Below are 21559 nucleotides of genomic sequence, written 5' to 3'. Positions count from 1 at the left end.
TATATTAAATTTTAATTTTTTATTTGTTTTATTTATTATTGTTACTATAGCAATATATTATAATAATGTATATATTTTTTTATTTATATTAGTTTTTTTATAAATTACTAAATCATTTATTCTTTTGTTTTTTCTTTTGTAAGTGTAAAATATTTTTTTTTGTTCAATTTCAATTTTTAAATTTAACAAATTATAAAAATTATTTATCTATTTTTTATGTTAAAAAATATTGGGAAAAAAAAATTTTTAAAATACATTATTGTTTTTTCTAAATCTTAGTTGGAAACTATTTCAGTTTCAAAAATCCATAAATATTAAATAAATTGTTATAAAATAAAAAAATGGTTCTCTATTTTATTTTTTAAATAACCTATTAATAATTATTATAAACAAAATAAAATATTATTATTAAAAATATTCATAATACCTATTAATTTTTTTATAAATTTAATATAAAGAAGTATTTTCTTTTAATTTACAAAATATTATTATTATTCAGTTTTTATCTTTTGTAAAATTTTAAGTAAATTATTTAATAAATTTTGGTTTTTTATTTCATTTTTATCTTTATTATTAACTATAATATCGTTAAGAAAAATTGTTGATATGAAAATTTCCGTAATACACATTAAAATTTTAATGTTTTTATCTTATGTAAAATTTTCATTCTAGTTTTTAATTTTAAAAACTTATATTATCTAAATTATAAATATTATATAATTTCGTGTATTTAATTTTTAATTTATTTAGAAAAGAAATTTTTGAATTATTTAATAATTTTTTATTTTATTTTTATTTTTATTATTAACAATAATATCGTTAAGAAAAATTATCGTTAAAAAAAATGTAATAATTTGTTGTAAAATTAATAGTTAATTAAATATATTAGTTGTTTTTTTATATAAATAAATAATCAATTGATTAAATTTGATTTACTTTTAATTTATGTAAATGCAAAATTTTCATTTTTTCATTATAACTTTTAATTTTAAGAAATTATAATAAGTAAATTACTAATATTACATAATTTTTTTACTTGTTAATTTATTGTAATTTTAATTTTAATAATACATATAAGTTTATGTTTTTACAATTTTAATTTGAGACATTTTTACATTTAGAATGATTTTTGGAAATTATTTATATAGCTTTTTCAAAAATTCATTAACAATGTTGACAACTTTTTAATTTATAATTATTAATAAATTTAAAAAATGTAAATGTGCAATCATTTGATATCAAATGGCATAATTGTAAGTTGATTTTTTGGAAATAAAATAATATTTTTGTTTAAATTGTTATTTGAATTTTTTTATACACACCAATTTATTCATTTAATTTTATTATGATTTTTATTAATTTTGATACATTAAATTTTGTTTTTTTATTTATATGGATCAATATATTTATTATATTTTCTATACTTATATATGCTCATAAATAAGAATATATTTTATATTACTGAAACTTAATAATTAGTGCCTTTGTTTGAGGTATCGATTCGGTCTTGTCCAATAATTTATCAATAAAAAACATGTTTTATTTTAACCGAAGAAACGCTGACGTCTCAATAGAACACATTTTAAACGTTTTTTATTTTCACATAAGCTCCAGGTTAATTTATGTGGAACACGTTCTTATGAAATAACCGAAACTTAACACTCCGAAACAAAGGAACGCATAAAAAGACAAGAAAGTATGGTAAAATAATTGTTTTACTTCGTTTATTTCTAAAGAGTATCACATTCCTTCGAAATGTGACTGGAATATTATTAACACGTGTCCAAATGAAACAAAGAGAGTTCATTCAAGAAATAAAAAGAACGGTTCGGTAGATCCACTTATCTCCGGCATCTTCCTGTTGACATTGTCTAGTCGTATATTTATTGTGCCCGGGCTTTTTTATATTATTATTTATAATGTTAATGTATTCTGCAAAAGATGATTTTATCTCAAACAAGAGCACTTAAATTAGGGAATCGGATCGGAACGCCCGGAACATTTACATAAGTGTCATCTTTAATTTCGCCAAGATAACAATGTCTCCGATTTATGCACAAATACCAAACGACCTCTTCTCAATGGAGGTTAAATTTGTTGAAAATGCGTGACAAACATCCAGTTAATTCATCACAGAACTGACGGAACCACCGTCAGACGTATCCTCGTTTGGAAAACGGTTTGTTCACATCGAATCGTCGACCCAAGCCTTTTTTTACGCAAGCTTCCCCCTTAAACATGTTCAATTCCGAAGTTATTTCGTGATTTTCACGTGGGCAGACTAATATGTCTCGGAATACTTCAGTGGGCAGGTCGTACAAGTCGCCTTTTTATTTTCACCCGCTCACCGGCCGTACATTCAAATGCGTCCGTCAAAATATAAATTACGAGTGTGACGGCTCAATCATAATTTGCCCGACGCCATGAAAATATATAATTTTACGGCACACATTTAAATAATATTTATGTCGTGGCTTTTTATCGGTTCAATTAAAATGGTCAAGGTCAAGACAAGTGTGGTGAACAATGAAGCAAAAACTGAAGCAGCTGGTACCACAGTCCAAGGAAAGATTCCTTCCAATAATAAACTCAGGAAGGTATGAGATTTAACTGTAAGTGTGGCCCTGCTAACTTATTTTTTTTTTTTGAGGATGATACATGAATCCTGATGTAAAAATATTGTATTTGAAAAACTAAACATAATGTCATGGAGTGGTTCTCGTGCAATCTATTGACTTTAATCTAAGGTAAAAGACAACAAACGGTGTTTTTATTTAATTGAAAACAATCTGTGCACAGATATTATTAATATCTTCATTTTTGTCTTGTTGATGAAATCTACTATTTAGAAGTGGTACACATGTAATGCTTCATTGTGTTTTGGAAATAATAAGCCTCTTTTTGAATTCAAAATATTTTTAAGCCCATATAATCAGTCTTTTTGGAAACTACGTGATAATATTCCTGCCTCTACTGTAAAATTAACAAAATGTTCTCTGGATGAATACTATAATGTTAAAGTGATTGGTGGAGGAATGTGCTGTAAAAACTACAGAACATTTTCTGGAAGAATAGTAAGATATCAAAGTAGATGAATTTTACTACCAAGATTTCCAAATTTAACTCCCTTTGAACTAAATAGTTTGGATATTTAAGAATAAAATTTATACGAATCGATTATACACTAATGAATAATAAAAGTTGTAATAATAAATGCTGTTCAAATAATAAATGGTGGCTCAGAGAACCAAAGGAACATTTTTGAATTTATGAATCCAAATTCTGTTTTCATCACTTTTCGTAATAAATTGCCTGATACATTATTAGTAACTATTGTTATTTAATGGTTTTAATCTACAGAGAGAAATTGTTGTCCAACAATTATGAGCAAAAATTGTAACTTTCAATAAAACAAAAAAATAAAAACAGTAGCTAAATGTTATGGATCATAACCATTAATCATTAATCAATTATTTAACGGCAGAATTTTAAATATAATATAATATAAAATAACATTTTGGCATTAGTATTATCTTTAAAATATGAAATGGAATATAAAACTGAAATGTCAGATGTTACAGAGGTATTGTGTGATGTGAATGTGAATAATGGCAATTCTAATAAGAAAAATGTGGAGTTTTTGGTTATTAAGGTTAAAAAGTATTCATTATATGTATTTGTAATTAATGATTCACTATTGAGTTGGGGACACCATACTGGAGGGCACTTGGAAGAGGATATTTTCCATTTATTGTAGTATATACAAAAATAGTAATAGTAGTACTAGTGGTTTGTTCCAATAAAAAAAACAGAAGAAGGTATGAGATAAAGATTTATCTGATGTGTTCCAACAACTAATAATCGAAGGCATCCAGACTTTTGGCAAAACCATAGAAATATATCCCCAAACATTGCTATCATCAAGTATTTTGAGCTGGAAGCAAACTCAAGGCATCCAAACCTTTGGTAAAAGCATAGAAGTTTATCCCCAAATATCACCATCAAGTGAGCTGGCTACGAAGGCACTCAAATCTGATCTATGAGTACCTGTTAATAGAAGTTGATACAACTTTAACAGTTGCCTATATACTAGTTCATTATCCAAACTACAAAATTTGTGGAGAAATTCAAATAACACCAAAGCAAATCACAAAGAAATCATAAGAGATACTCCAAACTTATCCAACCAAGAGAATCAAATAGAGTAGTACAATCCAATTTAGATGTCCGTACTATAAACTGCACTTCTGCATCTGCTAATAACCCTTCGAGGTTGATGCAGCATTTTCTTCAAAAAAAAAAAAAAACGGTACCACCGCATCAACGGTTCCGTACGACCGTCGATCGGCGTATCGAGTGCACACGTCGGGTCAATGCGCGTCTGTCAAAACGTAAATTATGGCTACAATAACTCAATCACGATTTGAGCTTTATTCCGGCCCCTCGGACGGGTCGCACAAAAATTTCATTCCTGGAAGGTAAGTAAAAAAAAATAAATAAAAGAAAAACAGGCGTACGAGCCGGAGCCGCGAGCGACCCGCGAAAAAAACCAATCGACCGATGGGGGACAATATAAATATTTTGTTTATGCATTCACGGCAAAAATTATGTTGACAAGAAAACAAAGGCGAGATAAGTTCTGATATGCTGAAAGGTAACCCCACAAGTTATGGCTAACCTTTCGCCACTCGCACAACTCAAGACTGCCGGCGGTGGAGAATCCAATGTGGAGAAGACGCAATTGGACCGCTGCCCATAGACATACTACAGACTGGACTCGTTTTGGTTTCGTTTTATAATGTGCATAGATCCTTAATCAAATTTTTCTGGTATTCTGTAAGCTGTCTTTACGGGAATGCGATTATTTATATGTATGTGGTAATTCGGATTAAGCAGGAGGGTGATATTGCTTTCCATGGGCGTACACACACTGTCCCCACAATTTTTGACTGTATTTTTTATTCAAATCATAAAATATTCCAGGATATTCATAAAAACACTTACTAAAATCATTCCGGAAGACAAATAATGTCACTGGGAAAATAAGTCATTTGTTACAGACTGAATAATTTATTGTAGAAAGTTTTTTTAAAATCAAAATCTTCTTAGTGAAATTTCAGATTTATGCATTCATGGATGGATGGGTTTTGTGCCGCCTATGGACGCCTTCAGCTGATTCTTGCGACAATATGGAATGTTGCCAAGTGTTTAAAACACTGTTTGCTTTTCAGAGACCAATAAAATAAATTATTATTTTTATTTAAAATCCTCCTTTTGGGATTATTTCACGCTTTGCAACTTTTAGTTTGCATTTTTGGCAAAATGTTCAGTGGTGTCAAAGTAATTTGAGGTGCAGCTCAAATTTAGAAATTTATTGTCTAACAGTGGTCTACACACTTCAGTTTAAGACATATGGAAAATTTCTTTTCTTTAAAAAAATTCTAATTGTTAAAAAGGTTAATTTACCAATTAATTACAGACTATAAACGATCTTAAATCGCTCAATTTTTGGCGAGAGAGAGAGTTGAAGGTTAAACTGTTAGTTGTCCTACCATTTTTACTTTTAGCCCTTTCTAGGTCTGCTGATGTCTGAAATCCTGAAGTTTGTAATTCTTGTAAATGTATAAACTATCAATTAAAAATGTGAAACTTCAAATATTCTAATGGTTTATTGCTAAAAAGATTAAAATTCAAAATGAATTGGACATCGTTGAACAAGTAATTCAATAATTCAGTAATTACTTCATTCGTTTAAATAAATGACACTAGTTTATTATACCATTATCTGTGTAGACAGGTCAATCCAAGATGAATATGCAGTTTAAGCCACCTAGTTTATCAGAAAACATTTTTACTTTTAATCCTTTAAGGTTTTCTAGGTCTGCTAGTGCCTGAAATCCTGAAATTCCTAAAGTGTGTAAATATCAATTAAAAACGTGAAAATTCAGATATTCGAATTGTTTATTGTCGAAAAAAGGCAAGAAAAATTTCAGCCCACCCAAATTATTAAAAATAAGAGGTGGTTTCTAAATTGTGGCAGTAAACTGACATATTTACTTATTTATTGAAGGTAAATTTGTAATTTTCAGTTCGATAAGACAAACAACAGAAAGAAACAAATATAAATTCCGAGAAAATATAGAGACTGATCCAATAATGATAAAAAATCCATTTGATGATATCATTAACAATCCGGGATCGTGATAGAATGAAGACAAACACAAACCCAAAAGAGTACGTATCAGAATTTACATATAGATATTGAAATTATCTTCTTAAGACTATAATAAAGTCTGCCTAAATATTGACACAGTCGATAACCAAAGCCGGATGGTATTCTTTCGTCGCACGCCGGAAAGGACAAGACTCTCGGAGTCTGTATGAAATCAACCAGGACCCCGATACATCTTATAAATTACAAATATTGATACAAGATAAGCGGTTTATGAAATTTTCGGACCGAAATATTTAAAATATTCCGCGGCACGTTTGGACTCTAATATCGGCAACGGGCTATTGGATAGTAGCAGACTATAGATACACACTTTGAATATCTAAAATGCCTTCCTCAATATTTATAAACCATAATTTATATTCACAATCTTGGCTGAAGAGATTACATAGTCATGTGGTCGTTTATAAATTCCGCGTGTTAGCATCACTCCGCTCAGATGAATAGATGGATGTGTCCGGTTCTGCATCGACGAGCCGCGATTAAAACTTTATGTCGGGTTAATGCGAAACCGATTTTTTTTATTTTTAATTTTTGTAATTGAATCAAACATTCATAATTTATATTAACGAATTAACTACTGCAACTCAACGTAATCATAAGATTGTAATTTTCCATTTTACATTTTGGAATGTCAAAAATATTTCGCCTTACTAAATATCAGAAAAAGCAATTTATTTTTTTTTGTTTATGATTTATTTGAACACATTTTTATATTATATTTTAATAATTTTGTAATAAAGTGTATGTAATATTTGAAAGCTTTAAAAAGCTTTCAAATATTAAAAGCTCTTTCTGGCTATGTAATTTATTTTTTTTTCCTGCATTGTATTTAAAACATTTTTAGTTAAAGATTTTAATCTTTTATTATTTATTTTTTTTTTAATTCAAACATTAATAATAATGGTTTAATAATGTAATTTCTACAACTCAACGTAATCATATGATTACAATTTTCCTCTTTCTTTATGTACCAATTAAATTTTGGTACCAGTAAAAGTAATTTATGTTTTTGTTTATGCTTTATATGAATAAATTTTCATAATATATTTTAACATTTCTGTAATAAAATATGTATATTACTTGAAAGCTTTTTAAAGCTCTTTCTGAATCTGCCATTTTTTCCTGCATTGTATTTAAAACATTGTGTGGGTTAAAAATGTGTTTTTTTATAAATTTTTTAATTCAAATATGAATTAATAATTTAATATGTAGTTTTTCCAATTAATATTACAACTTTCTTCTTCTTGTAATATAAAATATTTTTCGCTCAATTAAATATTTGGTATGTAAAAGCTTTTTTAAGTTCTTTTTGACTAAGCAATTTAATTCTCCCTACATTGTATTTAAAATATTTTATGAGTTTGTGTGTTTAAGTTTTATTTTAACAATTTTTTAAATTATATTTTAGCACTTCTGTGTTAAACTGAAAAAAATATTTGAAAGCTTTTTGAGCCCTTTTTACTATGCTATTTATTTTTATTTTTTTTATGTTATTTAAAACATTTTTGCGTTGAAAAAGTTGTTTCCATCTGCTGTAATTCATAAAAATTTGCTTGAGTTCAAAAATCATCTTAAAACTACAGAATCTACAATTGGAATACGTTTGGAGATGATATTGTAAGAGATGAAGTCGCATGATTGTTGTGTTCTTGTTGTAAAATTGGCATTGAAGATGAATATTTTCAAGTTTGTTCTAATACCGAAGAACATGTTTGGAAATAAATCATTAGAAAGAGGCATCATAGAATCAATTTCATTAAAAAATTCCACAAATGGAGGTCACATAAGTTAAGTGAGTATAAGCAAATTAAACATATGATAATGAAAAATGGTTTGATTACAATAATTTACACGCGTCTGAAAAATGGATGGAAGTTCGTAAAGCTGGCCTATCAAAGATTTTGATGACTGTGTGCAAAATTGTGAGTAACTGTTGTAAAGTTCAAGAAAAACTAACTTAAGGATGAGCTTTAATATGTTTCTTTATTAACATACGCATTTGTAACACAAAGTAAGCTTCAAAATGTTAACTGTGAATTCAACCACAAAATGCAGATATTACTTCAAGTGACTATTAATTATTTTTGTCAATTACTTTTCAAGAAGAGGTTAAAACTGAAATTGACCTTTTCTTCAATTTCAAATTATTCCTTATAATGGTCATTACTTTGTTAAATAAAAAAATATTTTAAAAAGTTATTATTATTTTTATTATTATTATTGTTTTAAAATTAAATGTTAAACAATTTTCTCAGCTACCTAATATTTATGAAGTTTCCTCTAACTGTTATTATTCCAATTTTCCAGGTTAAAAAACCATATAAACGAATCGGGCTCAGTTTTAACATCATGTTAACATTAATAAACGTCACTGTTAATTGCCGATTTTTATGTGACAGCAGCATTAAAAACCCGAAAGCGAGGAACAATGTGCATTGTTGTTTTTCTCTTAGGTTTGTGGCAGGCTGATTTATTAAAAAACATATTACTGTCATGCGTGTACCATTATATGACAGTTGAACCCAATTAAAATGGTAAAAAAAACTCCCCGGCTCCGTTTTAAAAATCGGACAGTCGTACGGGCTGTAAACAATGTAAAATCACTCGAGAAAGTTGAGAATCAATTTGACTTCCGCAAAGAGCTTCGTTCTGTGAAATTCAACGATAAAGAACTTTGGATTGACATTTTATATGTCATAAAAATCACTTGTAACAAAACACTTTGTAGAGAAATCGGTATAAATCATGTCAGGCGTTTTTTTCCGAATTATATTTCGTATACTTTTTGTACATAAAAACTGCACATATATCGTAGGAGAGTGTGCGGGAATGGGGTTGAAGTTGGCTGTGACTGTGCGAAGGGGGTAGGGGACGGCGAGGGGCGGCTCTGAAACATAAAACGGGCTCTAGATTGAAACAAGTGATATATAGTCAGTGACGGGGGCCATTAGTGTGTCCAAAAATATTAATCTCTCGGAAAAATGAAAAAAAAAAAAAAGAAACTGCGGGAATATATACGTGTTGTTTACGTAGCGGGGGCCGGAAGGGGGTGCCCGGCCGTCTTCTCTTCTAATTCACCGGGTGTGTTGACGGCGACGAGTCAAACTCTCGAGGGGGTGATGCAGACCAGGGCCAATATTCCTTTCTGTATTTGCACAAATTTCAGCCAAATAATAAAACAATTCCGGAGAATATGAATTTCAATCCCCTTTCGTCGTTCGATTGGGGCTTCAATTCGCACACGGCGACTAACGCATTCTTTCTCTTCCCGGTATCACATCACAAGTCGGGGCAATAAATGTTTATATTCGGCAACAGTTATGAATATTCAATTAAAAAATGACAAAAGCAACAAAGAACGTCTTCGGAAAAGTACCGACAACTAGGAGATTTGTATAATATGTGCGTCTGAACTAAAGTTAACCGCAAGCAACATCGGGCAATAATTTAATGTGGCTTAGTAGCAGGAATATTAAATAGTGCCGCATTACACAACTGAATTCGCGGAGTAGCTGAATGATATACAAGATTTGCCACTCGAATTACAATCGAATTTCCGTGGAAGACCGTTTGGAAAAATTAAAACGGGAAAAAGTAATCGCAAATCGTCCCATAAATATGTGACTGGCTTTCTTCGCGTCGATTCGGAATGGAAAACATGTGCATAAAAGTAATGTCAATGAAGAAACTATAAGAAAGATTATTCAAATGGTTTTCCTAGAATGTTCCATGAGAAAATGTACAATACTTCAATAAACAATGATAATGAAGGTAATAATGAGAAATATGACCACATATTTATAGTTTATTTAACCACAATAAAAAGAGACGGTTGATGTTTGTCTCAGGTTTGTAGACTCCGCTACAACAAATTTAAATCCTAATAGTTGCATTAAGAGTATTTTTGGCTTTTACAATATTATTTTACTATTATTTTATTAACATATTCTAAAAAAGTTGGATAAAATTTGGTTTAACCTCAAAAAAACTTTAAAGATTATTTATATTTTACTTATTTATTTAATGTTTTCAAACCTTTTATTTCATTATTTTTTATTGGATTTTAAGGGAGACAGTTTTAAGTTGCATTTGTTTTTTGTGGTATTTTAATTTTTCTATAGCTATGAAAAAAAAAAAAAGAAAATTAAATTTATTTTATATTTTAATTAAAATGAATTTATATAAAAAACAATCTAAAAAAGTAAGATAAAATTGATTTATTCTCAAATCATGATATTTTTATTAAAATTTTATTTTATTTAAATTTTATTAGTTTTCTTAAAATTTTTTCAAATTTTTAATTTTGTTTCTTTTTTATTAGATATTAAGGATGAAATTTGCTTTTGCTCTTTATGGTATTTTAATTTGTCAATAATACTGAAAGTAAGGGCATAAAATTAGTAAAATGAATAGTATCTTTTGTTGTTATTTTTTATTTATTTTTTATTTTATTTAAAATGAATATCTATAGAAAATATTCCAAAAAAATAAAATAAAAATTTATTTATCTTTAAATCATTTTTGGTAATATTTTATTAGTTTATTCAAAATTGATTTCTATAAAAAACAATCTAGAAAAATAAGAAGAAAAATTGATTTTCCCTCAAAACTGTTTTAAATCTTTTATTATTATAATATTATTTATTTTTAATTTTATTTAAAATGAATTTCTATAGAAAACAATTTAAAAAAGTAAGATAAAAATTTTTTTATCCTCTAATCTGTTTTAAATGCTTTTCAGCAATTTTTGTTGATATTAATATTTTACCAGATATTTAATTTTTTAGAACCTTTTATTTTATTTCTTTTTTAATAGATTTTTAAGGGTAATAATTTGAAAATTGCTTTTACCCTTTGTGGTTTGTCAATAATTATAAAAATAAATAAATAAAATTAGTGAAATAATAGAAATAAAATGAATAGTATCATTTATTATTATAATCTAAAAAAGTAAGATAAAAATTGATTTATTCTCAAATTAATTTTATACATTATTTTTTATTAATGTTTAACTAATTTTTTCAAATATTTTATTCCATTTCTTTTTTATTAGATTTTAAGGGTGAAAATTTGAAAATTGTTTTTGCCATTTGTGGTATTTTAATTTGTCAATAAATCTAAAAGTAAGTAAATGTAAAATTAGTAAAAAGATTATTTTTTATATTTTATTGCTATTTTTTAATTTTTATTTTTATAATGAATTTCTATAGAAAACAATCTAAAAACGAAAGCCAAAAATTTATTTTAAGTTTAAATTCAAGTCAGTTATTTTTATTTGTATTTTAATAGTTCATTTCATTTTTTCAAATATTATTTTATTTCTTCTTCATTAAATTTTAAGGGTGATAGAAATTTACTCTTGCTTTTTGTGAAATTTTTTATGTTTTTGGACCTTTTATTTTATTATTATGAATTTGTTTTGGAAAATAATTTTTATTGTTACGTTAATTTTATTATTTTTTTAATAAACTTATAAAAACCTAATAAAAAAAACAGACTGGTTCATGCTGCAATTTAAAATTTATTAGAGCAGATTTCATTTATATTTTGGTTGTTCATTTTATTTTTTCAAACCTTTTTATTTAATTTTTAAGAGGGCAGTGTGAAAATTGAAATTATTTCATATTGTATTGTAATTTCACAATGGCCGTGAAACAAATAAAATCAATGGAAAACAGTGACTTAAAATCATTGCGGGTTAGTGTATAGAAGGGAGCTGATAATGTTTTATGGTGGTTATTGAAAGAAACCCATAACCGGTCTCGTCGACAATGTGCAACCTTATAAGAGAGATTCATAAAGTTCCACCGGCACAGATGACATTCTACAGATAGTTGCTGGCAAAAGCTGGAACACATTCGCTAATAGTCAATTATGCTTTTATAGGATTCTCCGGCTTCTTTAAATAATTGCATAGAATTTATTTATGTGTCCGTGTGATCCTGAACAATACAATTTTAACTGAAGTTTGTTCCCAGTTCCCGGTTTTATTTTGCAAATAAAAAAATGGAATGGCAAATGATAAAGAATTCGATTCGGTTATATAATAATATTGTGTGTATTTTGTGTTTTTGGGGGCCGGCTGGTAATCTATATCCATTATATTCAATTTTAGCGCGTTCGCCTTGGATATTGAAAATTCATTAGCCGTTGCTTTTATTAGAGGAAATCCAATTTACTTCTATCTTCGTGAGCTTTATTGTATTAACCAAAGCTTTTTAAATTTGCCATCGCAAATACTCCTTTTATATTTCTTACAGGAACTAATCATTTATTTTCATTATGTATTTTTTTTTCTTTTGCGTTTGAAAAATGAGATGCTAACAAATTGATTTATATGCCGAATTAATATCAAGGTAAATGCCATTAGAAACCATTAGAAAAATTGTTCTTCCAAACGACGAAACCCAATTTGATTCCATAATATTAACTTAACAAAAGGAAACGACAATAATAAAAACTAATTACGCGGACACGTCGTGAACATACGCGTTGGAAATTAAGAACCAAGACTCAATTACATCCATTCCATTATAATACGATTACGCGTGTTTTTAATGTCGCACCGATCATCATCGAGAAAGCGGTCACCTTCCCCACAAATTAAGCGCAATTATCCACATTGGCCTTTTGTGCGTTCCGAAAATTACAGCTGGTTTGGCAGTTGCGAAGCGAAGAATCTGGTGACATGTGTCAGTTTCCAACGTACGACTGTATAATCACCACACGGAAGTTTTGCCTTGACAGAAGCATAAAGGAATTAGGTACTCGAGATCTAAAACTGGGGGCGGGCAGCGTATTATGTTTGGGTATTTAAAACTGCATATTTAAATAATTAACTCGACCTAATTGTGGGCAAATTCCTTTGTAAAATACCACGGAGGAGCAGCGCAGAAGTATCCCACACTTAATAATAAATCGTGTAACAGTAGTTAATTGATTTCTGGGAAGACACGTCATCTGTTTCTTTAATTTCATTGTAAATTCCGTAATTACCAGATGGTAAAAAACTGAGGGAACTTATGCAAATGAGCGGTGACAACTGGGTGGAAGCCACAAATCTAAATTCTCCCGAGGTGGGACAATTGGCATATGGCTTAGCGGTGTCAACCCAGTCATTTATGCTAATTTAAACACTTCCTTATTTAGTTAAATTGATGTTACAAGAAGTGGCTCGTTTTACGAGGCGTTTATCAAAATGGACGTTCTCGAAGAGTCCAATTCGTCGCCAGACCGAGTGATTAATTCAATTGTTGGGGCTCCCGGTATATCGGACGTGGGAGTGAGGGTAAACGATTTGTTTTTCGTCCAATATGGAAGTTAATCAATAGCACGAACCCAGAAAATAATGGGAGAAACGTTAAAAATAGGCCGAACCTGTGTCCGGGCTCTACACCAAGGTGGACAAAAGAACAAACAAAAGCCGTAGGCACGGACGAAGGGAGAACAAGTGTGTTCCTGATGGCGGTGATTAATTCTGTATCGATGTGGAGGCGAACTGAGCCGCCCCCCGCGGTCACCAACCACGAACTCTCGGCTAAAATAACAAAAACAGCGTGATACATAATTAATTTCAATGGTATTGCCCCGGCACCGCACCCCTCCCACACTTGACACGGCCCAAACGCACTTTTTGCTCTTACAAATTATTTTCTTATAATACCTGCGTTTGTTTCGCCGTTCCTCTCCATCAATCATCGCTCACCATTTGAATGCGAGCTAAATATGGCATTCCAGTTCGACTTCAGATTATTGAAGAGGGAAAATCTGTTACAGCAGCAACAAAAATACCAAACTGATGGCATTTTAATTACGTGTACCGGAAACCCGAAGCGGCGTGTCCGGTGTTTCGGCAAATGTGGTGGTCATCGTGTGCGTCTCGGACACGCTTGTCTGCTGTCTCATTACCGATGCTAAACTGTTACCATCCGAGCTTGGCGTTGAATAAACGCCGTTTAACACTCGTCACTTCTTATCATCGGCTTATATCTACGAACGAACAGACCATAGAGCATACCATGTCAACAATTAATTGTACGCATCCGGTTTTTAACTGCGTTGTCGTTAACTTTACTCCGGGACATAAATAATAAAATAGGAACAAGCCCAGCCATTTTTCGGAGGAAATTGATAATAATAGGCAAATAACAGTGGAGCCATCTCCTAGCCATAAAAGGATTGTTTGCGCTTTAATATCGTGTGGAAATCTAGCGGCGGCGGCGGCGGCGGTGTCGGTCCGAGAATAAAGTGCGTCCCCGGGAGGCAGGAAGACAAGCGAGGCAAGGCAGGAGGCGAGTTTACATACGACAGTGTGCCACAGTTAAAACCGCACCGACACCGGCGGCGGCGGCGGCTGCGGCCCCCCAAGCGACCCCCCGGTGGACACACGAAGGAGGTTAAAAAGAAGAAGTTGTCTCATCACATCTCCATGGTAACGAGCTTAGCTGGCCCACCGCCGCATCGCCTCCTCTTTTACTTCACTTTTGAATGCCCTGCCTGCCTGCCTGCCGGCCTCCTGTTTTGCATCGATCTTTAAAAACTAAGAGTGCTGGAATTACTTATTTTTCACATAAAAGATTACAACGAACGCTCCCGACGACCCTTCCTTCCTACTTCCTTCGTCTAACGCCGCGTTCCTTCTCTCACTGTCGGTCCAATGCGATTTACTGCCCCCGCACCGTACACATGTTTCTCCTTCTATTTATTTATCTGGCCGAATTGGAGTTTTTTTATACGAGGTGTTTCTTAATTTAGAAGTCATAATTTTAAAGCAGTTGGAACACGTTCAGTAATGAAGATAAGAAAGAAAATACCGTCCCTCAAATTTAAATTTCAAAAATTGCTTTTTAGTCATATTTTCGTAACCTTTGGTCCAATCGTGTTCAAATTTGGTATGTACTATCCTAAAATACCGTGGCATGTAGACATTCAGTGTAACTAATTTGTCTATAATGATACAGATTTTGGGAGATTCTCTTATTTCTCCACCTTGTTTTCTACACCTTTGAAACTACTAAGCTCTTTAGGTTAATTTCACGGTTTAGAAGAAAAATGATGCATGTAATTAATTTTGTTAAACAGAGACATTTTTGAAATATTTCAGTTTTAGTTTTTGAAAAAAAAAAAAAAAATAAAGTAAACATTAAATCTGAAATATCTCAGAAACAGATATATTAATCAAAGACAATCAAGAGCACCTTTTTTCTTTTCAATGGCGTAGAAAATAGGGCCACAAAAAGAGAACTACCAAAAATCTACACCACTGTAACAATATGGAAAAAGGTTAAGGCTTTCGTAACCATTGTTTCCATATCAATGGTCGGGTTTATTGGTGGACGTTTGTTGGAATTATTTCATGACGTTTCGTTAGCACGAGTGTCATCTTCAGAGGTCTGATTTGGTCCGTGTCACTTTGACATCTGATTGACAACTAAATGACAACTTAGACAATTGATGTTCTAGAAATTTCTTTCTGTTCGTTGGCCGTTCTTATCTGCTTAGCGATTTTGGTGTTTTTCAGCACTGATGTCTGTATTTTATCAACCTTCAATGTTCTTTTCTTGTTTATGGATTACAATTGCTTTCCCAATCATTCTGTTGTGATTCCAGTTGTCGAGGCAAGCAATTGTGTATCTTGGAATGTTATCTTATGATTTCCATCTAACAATGCATGTTCAGCTACAGCAGACTTGTCTGATTGTTCTAGTTTGTAGTTTCGTTTGAGTTCCTTAATCCTAGTCCCTATTGAACGTTTTGTAGTACCGATGTATACCCCAGGATAGATCCATCTTGTCGTGGTCCTGGGGCACAGTACCACTCCACAAGCCAGTGGTAGGGGGAAGCTAACGGATCTATCTGCATGTCCAATTCATCCCCAGGAAGACCTCGGATCTTGGTCTTGTTCTTCCGAACCCAGTTGACGGGGGCTGGCATCTTTATCAGTCCTACGTCTTTTGTTTCAGTAAACCCGTATATGCAAATATACGCCCTGTTTGCTCACATGTGAGAAACATTATGGTCATGATCTCCGGATCGGTACCCGGAGAGGGGTTTTTACTCTCTGAGCCCTCTCTGTTTCAACAAAAAAAAAACGATGTATATTTTGCCGCAAGAGCATGGTATGCGGTATATCCCAGAAGCTATTTGATTGTCTCTCCTATCTTTGGCAGATCTGAGACTGTGTTTAATCTTCCTTGTTGGTATAAAAACAGTATGTATGTTTTAATAAGATTTTTAACTTTACATATATATGAAAAAAGTTCATTAAATTGAATTGTAGGCATGTATATCCTAGAATACTATTTACTATATTTAAACACGATTGGACCAGAAGTATGAGGAAGAAACAATTTTTCATATTTAAATTTGGAGTGCTGTATTTTCCTCAAGGAAAAAAATGTGTTTAGATCTTGATTATTGATCATAATTCCAATTACTCTCAAATTTTGAGTACTTTGTGTGGTTAGAAATCGTGCTACAACTGCCCAAGATCCATTCCATATGCCCCTTTTATAGGTCAAAATTTTTTATTAATGCAGAATAATTCACGACCACCTACAGCCTATGTTGCCCAAAATTATATTGCTGACGTTGAGATTAATGCTACGGCGTGACCAGCTGGCAGTCCAGACCTTAATCCAATAACATATCTAAGCAATTCTTGGAAGACGTTTAAGGGACCATCCTAACCGTCTGAAAAACTAAGCTTGTGGGGCGTCTTCAGCTTGAATTTTGACAGAATTTGGACCAAAATGAAATTCGAACCCAGATTCTGAGTATGAACAGTTTTTTGTAACAATTATAAATAATTAATTAATTAAGAATTATTATTAATTATTATTGATATGGTGCGTTAATTTCTTGGAACAATGCATCCATAACTGGAGTTATTTTGATGCTTCAACTTCTTAGATTGGACTAAATTATGGGGTATGCAAATAATTAAAATAAAAACCCAGAAAATGCATAAATATCGAATAAGAAAAATGCGTCATATGAGTTTTACGGCTTCCAATTCAGGTTGTTATCTGGGCGAAAGGATCTCGGACGTTGACTTATTTGCCATCGGGATATGTTGACGTATCAATTTGGTAAACAAACTGGAAGGAGAGGGCCCCCTTTAAAACATCGACGCAAATCGAACACGGCCAATATTCAGATGGTCAACTCGAGCATATCTATATGCATATAGACTGACTGGACTGGCGAAGGCAAAATGGAAAATGGCTTTTCTTTGACACCTTGAAATTAGATTTTTTCTGGAAAGAGAATAAAACGTTAAGACGTCCATATACCCGGGGGGTTTTCAGCAGTTATATCTACATAAGATCCGCCTTCGATATTACGACGCCCGCATATATTCCGGGCTCTCTCTCTCAACTTTTCCGATGCGAGGATTCCAAGTAATTGCTAACGCATGCCTTAATCTGAAGGTACACCCTCAACTTACCTGGGGAAAAACTCAATATGGTCAATTTATATTTCCTCCAAACCCATAATAAATGCAATTTCTTCTGCTAATCACAACCAATTAAGCCAACATCATAGTTCTTGAAATTACGGCGTTGCCATAACACAATCCTGATTGAATGACTTGAGATAGTGACGGATGAGTTTGGTGGAAACCGATTTGCGGCCGCTGATCTCGTTTGAAATGGAAAGGAGAAGTCTTATTGTTGTAGAAATGTTGGCGGTAAACGTGGTCAGATAAGTTAGTGGGAGCGAAAAATAAATCCAGGACTCGCCTTTCATCAATTCCTTATTTCCATACATATAACAGTATCACGCCGAATGGGTTTTAGAAATACACTCATCTCAAATGGACGGTCGAATTTCTACGAGGGCGACTGGAGAAATCGTTTATCATGTTGAATTTTAACGGCCCTTATCGAAGAATTTTTAATTCGTTCATTGCGTCGTTGTTCTTAATCAAGATTTGGAGTTTACAGAAAGTCGAGAACACGGCGCGGATTAGTTCATTATAAAACCAAAACCGTCAGCCGGCAGGTTCATGCATAAATTGAGGCGGAACCGGAGCCACAGGACCCGTGGGCCATAAAATGCGTTTTTTAAGCACCGCACGTGACGCTCACCGAAAGTGGCGTCGTAAAAAAGCTCGGACTTTCCGGGAACGGAGCAGTCAGGTTGTTTTTTTCAGTGCCTAATTTGGAAATTTAATTGCACGGACACGCGTTCAGTTCAAAGTTCACATCGGTGGCCAATAAACTCCACCTTGAAGAAGTAAAAAAAAAACTAACCACACGGTAAAATGAGACGTCTGTCCAGGTTTTATGTAATCGCCGGATTAAGATGGATGTTTGAGATAAGGAGGCCGCATCGTTTTATTGGGCTTCAAACGTTCGCATTTTATTGCGGCGAAATATTCAGTTAATGTTAAGGAAAGATGGATATTATAATTTCTTGCGTCTTCTTTATTGTAAGCGGCCGTGCTTTCTGCTACTTATCATGCAGATGTAATTTGATATCGTCCACAACTGTATTGTTGAATATTTAAGTACACATCAACATTGTCTCTAGTCTCTGGTCGGGTTCAATCTAAGGAAATTAACAATTGTAATAATGGACCTTATTACGATTCGTAAATTTCATGCATTTTAAAAAACTTGTGACGTAATAATCGTTTAGTTCCGTTTGAAACTTTTCCGGAGCAAAATCACAAATCTTATATAATTTAAAAAGAACGACAGCATTCGTGGCAACAGTCCTAGGACCTCGACTGTGCTACGTATGCAGATAGAGGTGGGTAATCTATAAACGATTTCAAAGAGACGAAAAGCCCGTTATCACACTAGCTGGTTGCTTTAGAATGTGCCAGGATCAAGGAGGATTTATTTTAAATTGTTTTATTTACCCCTACTTGGTCACATTCTATCTTCAAACAAATGCAAATGCGAATTGCTATGAAGTGTACTTTTTCAAATAACTCCTCCAACTTCGGTGCCTTCTTATCGGGTATGGATTTTTTTCTAATAAAATTAAAAGTGGATAATGTTTCCTGGTGCAGTTCGGTTTACTTAAAGGATATTGCTTCGACTCTCGGCTCTCTGAAATGTGGAAAATCAACGTTTTTATAACCGTTCAATGTGTTCCAACATTGTTACAAAAAGTAACCTTTATTAATTTCTTATGTGATTTAATTAACTATAGAAACAAAGTAAATAGACAGAGCTTAACGTGGCAGCTTTGCTATTACATCTTTTTTTCTATAATTATTCAATCTGTGGAGCTTTTTTGAATCTATACTAATCAAGTAGTCACATAGAAAGTTTACATGGTTACGAAATGTTTAAACACAATTCATTACTATTGCACCATCTAATATAGCAACAGTACTTTGGTTTGGCTAAAGTTTTATAAGCTCAAACAATAAAATTTATACAATTTTATACTAACCTATACGAAGCAACTAAGTGATTCCTTCAGGTATGTACACAACATTTATTTTATTAGAATTATTCCTTAATTATTCGTGGTGCTTCTAACATTTAAATTTCAATAATTATTTTTTTATTATATTTCTGAAATCTTCAATCATATTTAAATTTGGTGTGGATTATCTTACCAAATATACCTACATTTCCATGTAATAAACTTTATCCATAACGGTACAGTAACGTAGATTCAGTGGGTTTTCTATCCCACTGAATATTTTTTAAAACTATTAAGCTTTTTTTATTCTTTGTACAATTTAGGATGGATAAACTTTATTACATTGAATGGTAGGTATGTATTTTAGGATAATGCATGCCAAATATAAACAAAGAGTGATCCAAAAGTTACGGAAATATGAGATAATTTTTTTTTAAATTTAAATTTAAGGTGCTTTCAAAGAAAAAAAATATTTGGATCTTCTTTATTCTTGAACGTGTCCCAACTGCTTTCAAATTTTCCATTTGTATATTTTAGTCACTAATAGTTACCGACTTATTCTGTTTCAGGTCTCTGGAGATGAAATATACAATTTATACAACGAATCGACTTTGGCTTACTACCAGAAATTCTAAGTACGAATACAAGATTATGTTGGAAGGAGTTAATGTTTGAGAACGATATGATGGATCCCATATACTGCTCAAATCTTCGAACATTGATTAGCAACTACAATAAACGACAGAAAGAGACATTTAATATAAACCTCGGAATCAGTCGGACTTTGTTAAACATCCATTTCTTCAAGGTTTTTAGATAAGTAACTTATCCATTTCATTTTATTACCAGCACGTATTCCATTTCTATAATTATTCTAGACTAGTCCGTTATAAATTTACAATAAATTATTAAGTGTGTAGTAAAGGAGACAGCGAAATATTAATAGTATGATGCGAGTTTTCCATTTTTCCCTGTAAGCGTTCAATTATTTAATTACCACCTGAAATGGAACAGTTTTACAAAGTCTGACGATTATTTCAATTAATCCAGCAATAATTTACACCTATTTTTTTGGACAAGTGTAATTATGACAACAGTGTACAAATAATCCAGTATAATAGTCCTTAACAACGTTTCTATACGTTCTTGTCAACAAAGATTCCTAACCACCTAATTCGACAATATGACATGTAAGACATTTCAATTGCTGCAAGTGTGATAATTTAATAAAAACATCTAATCTACCCCAGTTCCTTTTTTTATTTCAACGTTTTAATTAATATTAATAATATATAAGATTGCTAAATTATTTGTTTTATTTAATTACACCCAGGCATAAGACGCCTCGTTCTTTGAATTATAATTTGCTGGTTAAATCGTGTCATGACCCACGGTAATTATTTGACTGGCGGCGAAGGTGGAAAAGATCAAGCAAACGCTATTACGGAAAGTTTTAATTCAAGTGAAAATTACACGAGATCATCATTAAAAGAACTTGCCGGGATTTGCATGTATAATTGGGCCCATTAAGTCCCCGGTCTGACTGTGAAACGCCTGTTGGCATTTCGGTGCGCCCACAATTAGTTATCCGGCTAATGTCTCTGCAATATGAATAGCAAGTATAAGCATCAAGTTATGAGCGAGCCCTTTGAAGCATGAACAGCCCTAATTATATATGTAAATGCTAATTTACATTGAACTTTGAACAATTGTGGCCAAAATATGATTGAATTCATGCAGAACACAGTTGTTGGCTCTTTGTTAATTACGGCAGTGCTAGGAGCCCCGTGTTATTGATGGAACACGTTCATTAGGGTTATTAGTCTGACAAAGCGCCATGTGAAGCCCTTTTGTGCCGTTGGTACCGCTCTGCGAATTGCGGCCACGACTTTTTAATTGCCTAATTGCTCGAAATTTCTCCGGGGGCACCATGAA

The 21559-nt window shown here is 31.9% G+C and overlaps 1 long non-coding RNA gene across 1 annotated transcript; it reads left to right on the top strand.

Annotated features, from left to right (window-relative positions):
* The first annotated feature begins 19459 nt into the window (after positions 1-19459).
* Positions 19460-20873, top strand: LOC126264502 (uncharacterized). Its single transcript, XR_007547194.1, has 2 exons — positions 19460-19678; positions 20194-20873. It is a non-coding gene; the product is annotated as an uncharacterized LOC126264502 (long non-coding RNA).
* The last annotated feature ends 686 nt before the right edge of the window (positions 20874-21559 follow it).

Source organism: Aethina tumida, chromosome 2 (assembly GCF_024364675.1).
Source record: "Aethina tumida isolate Nest 87 chromosome 2, icAetTumi1.1, whole genome shotgun sequence".
NCBI classification, from domain to species: domain Eukaryota; kingdom Metazoa; phylum Arthropoda; class Insecta; order Coleoptera; family Nitidulidae; genus Aethina; species Aethina tumida.
Note: the sequence above shows the minus strand (reverse complement) of the source record. Positions and strands in the feature narration are given on the sequence as shown.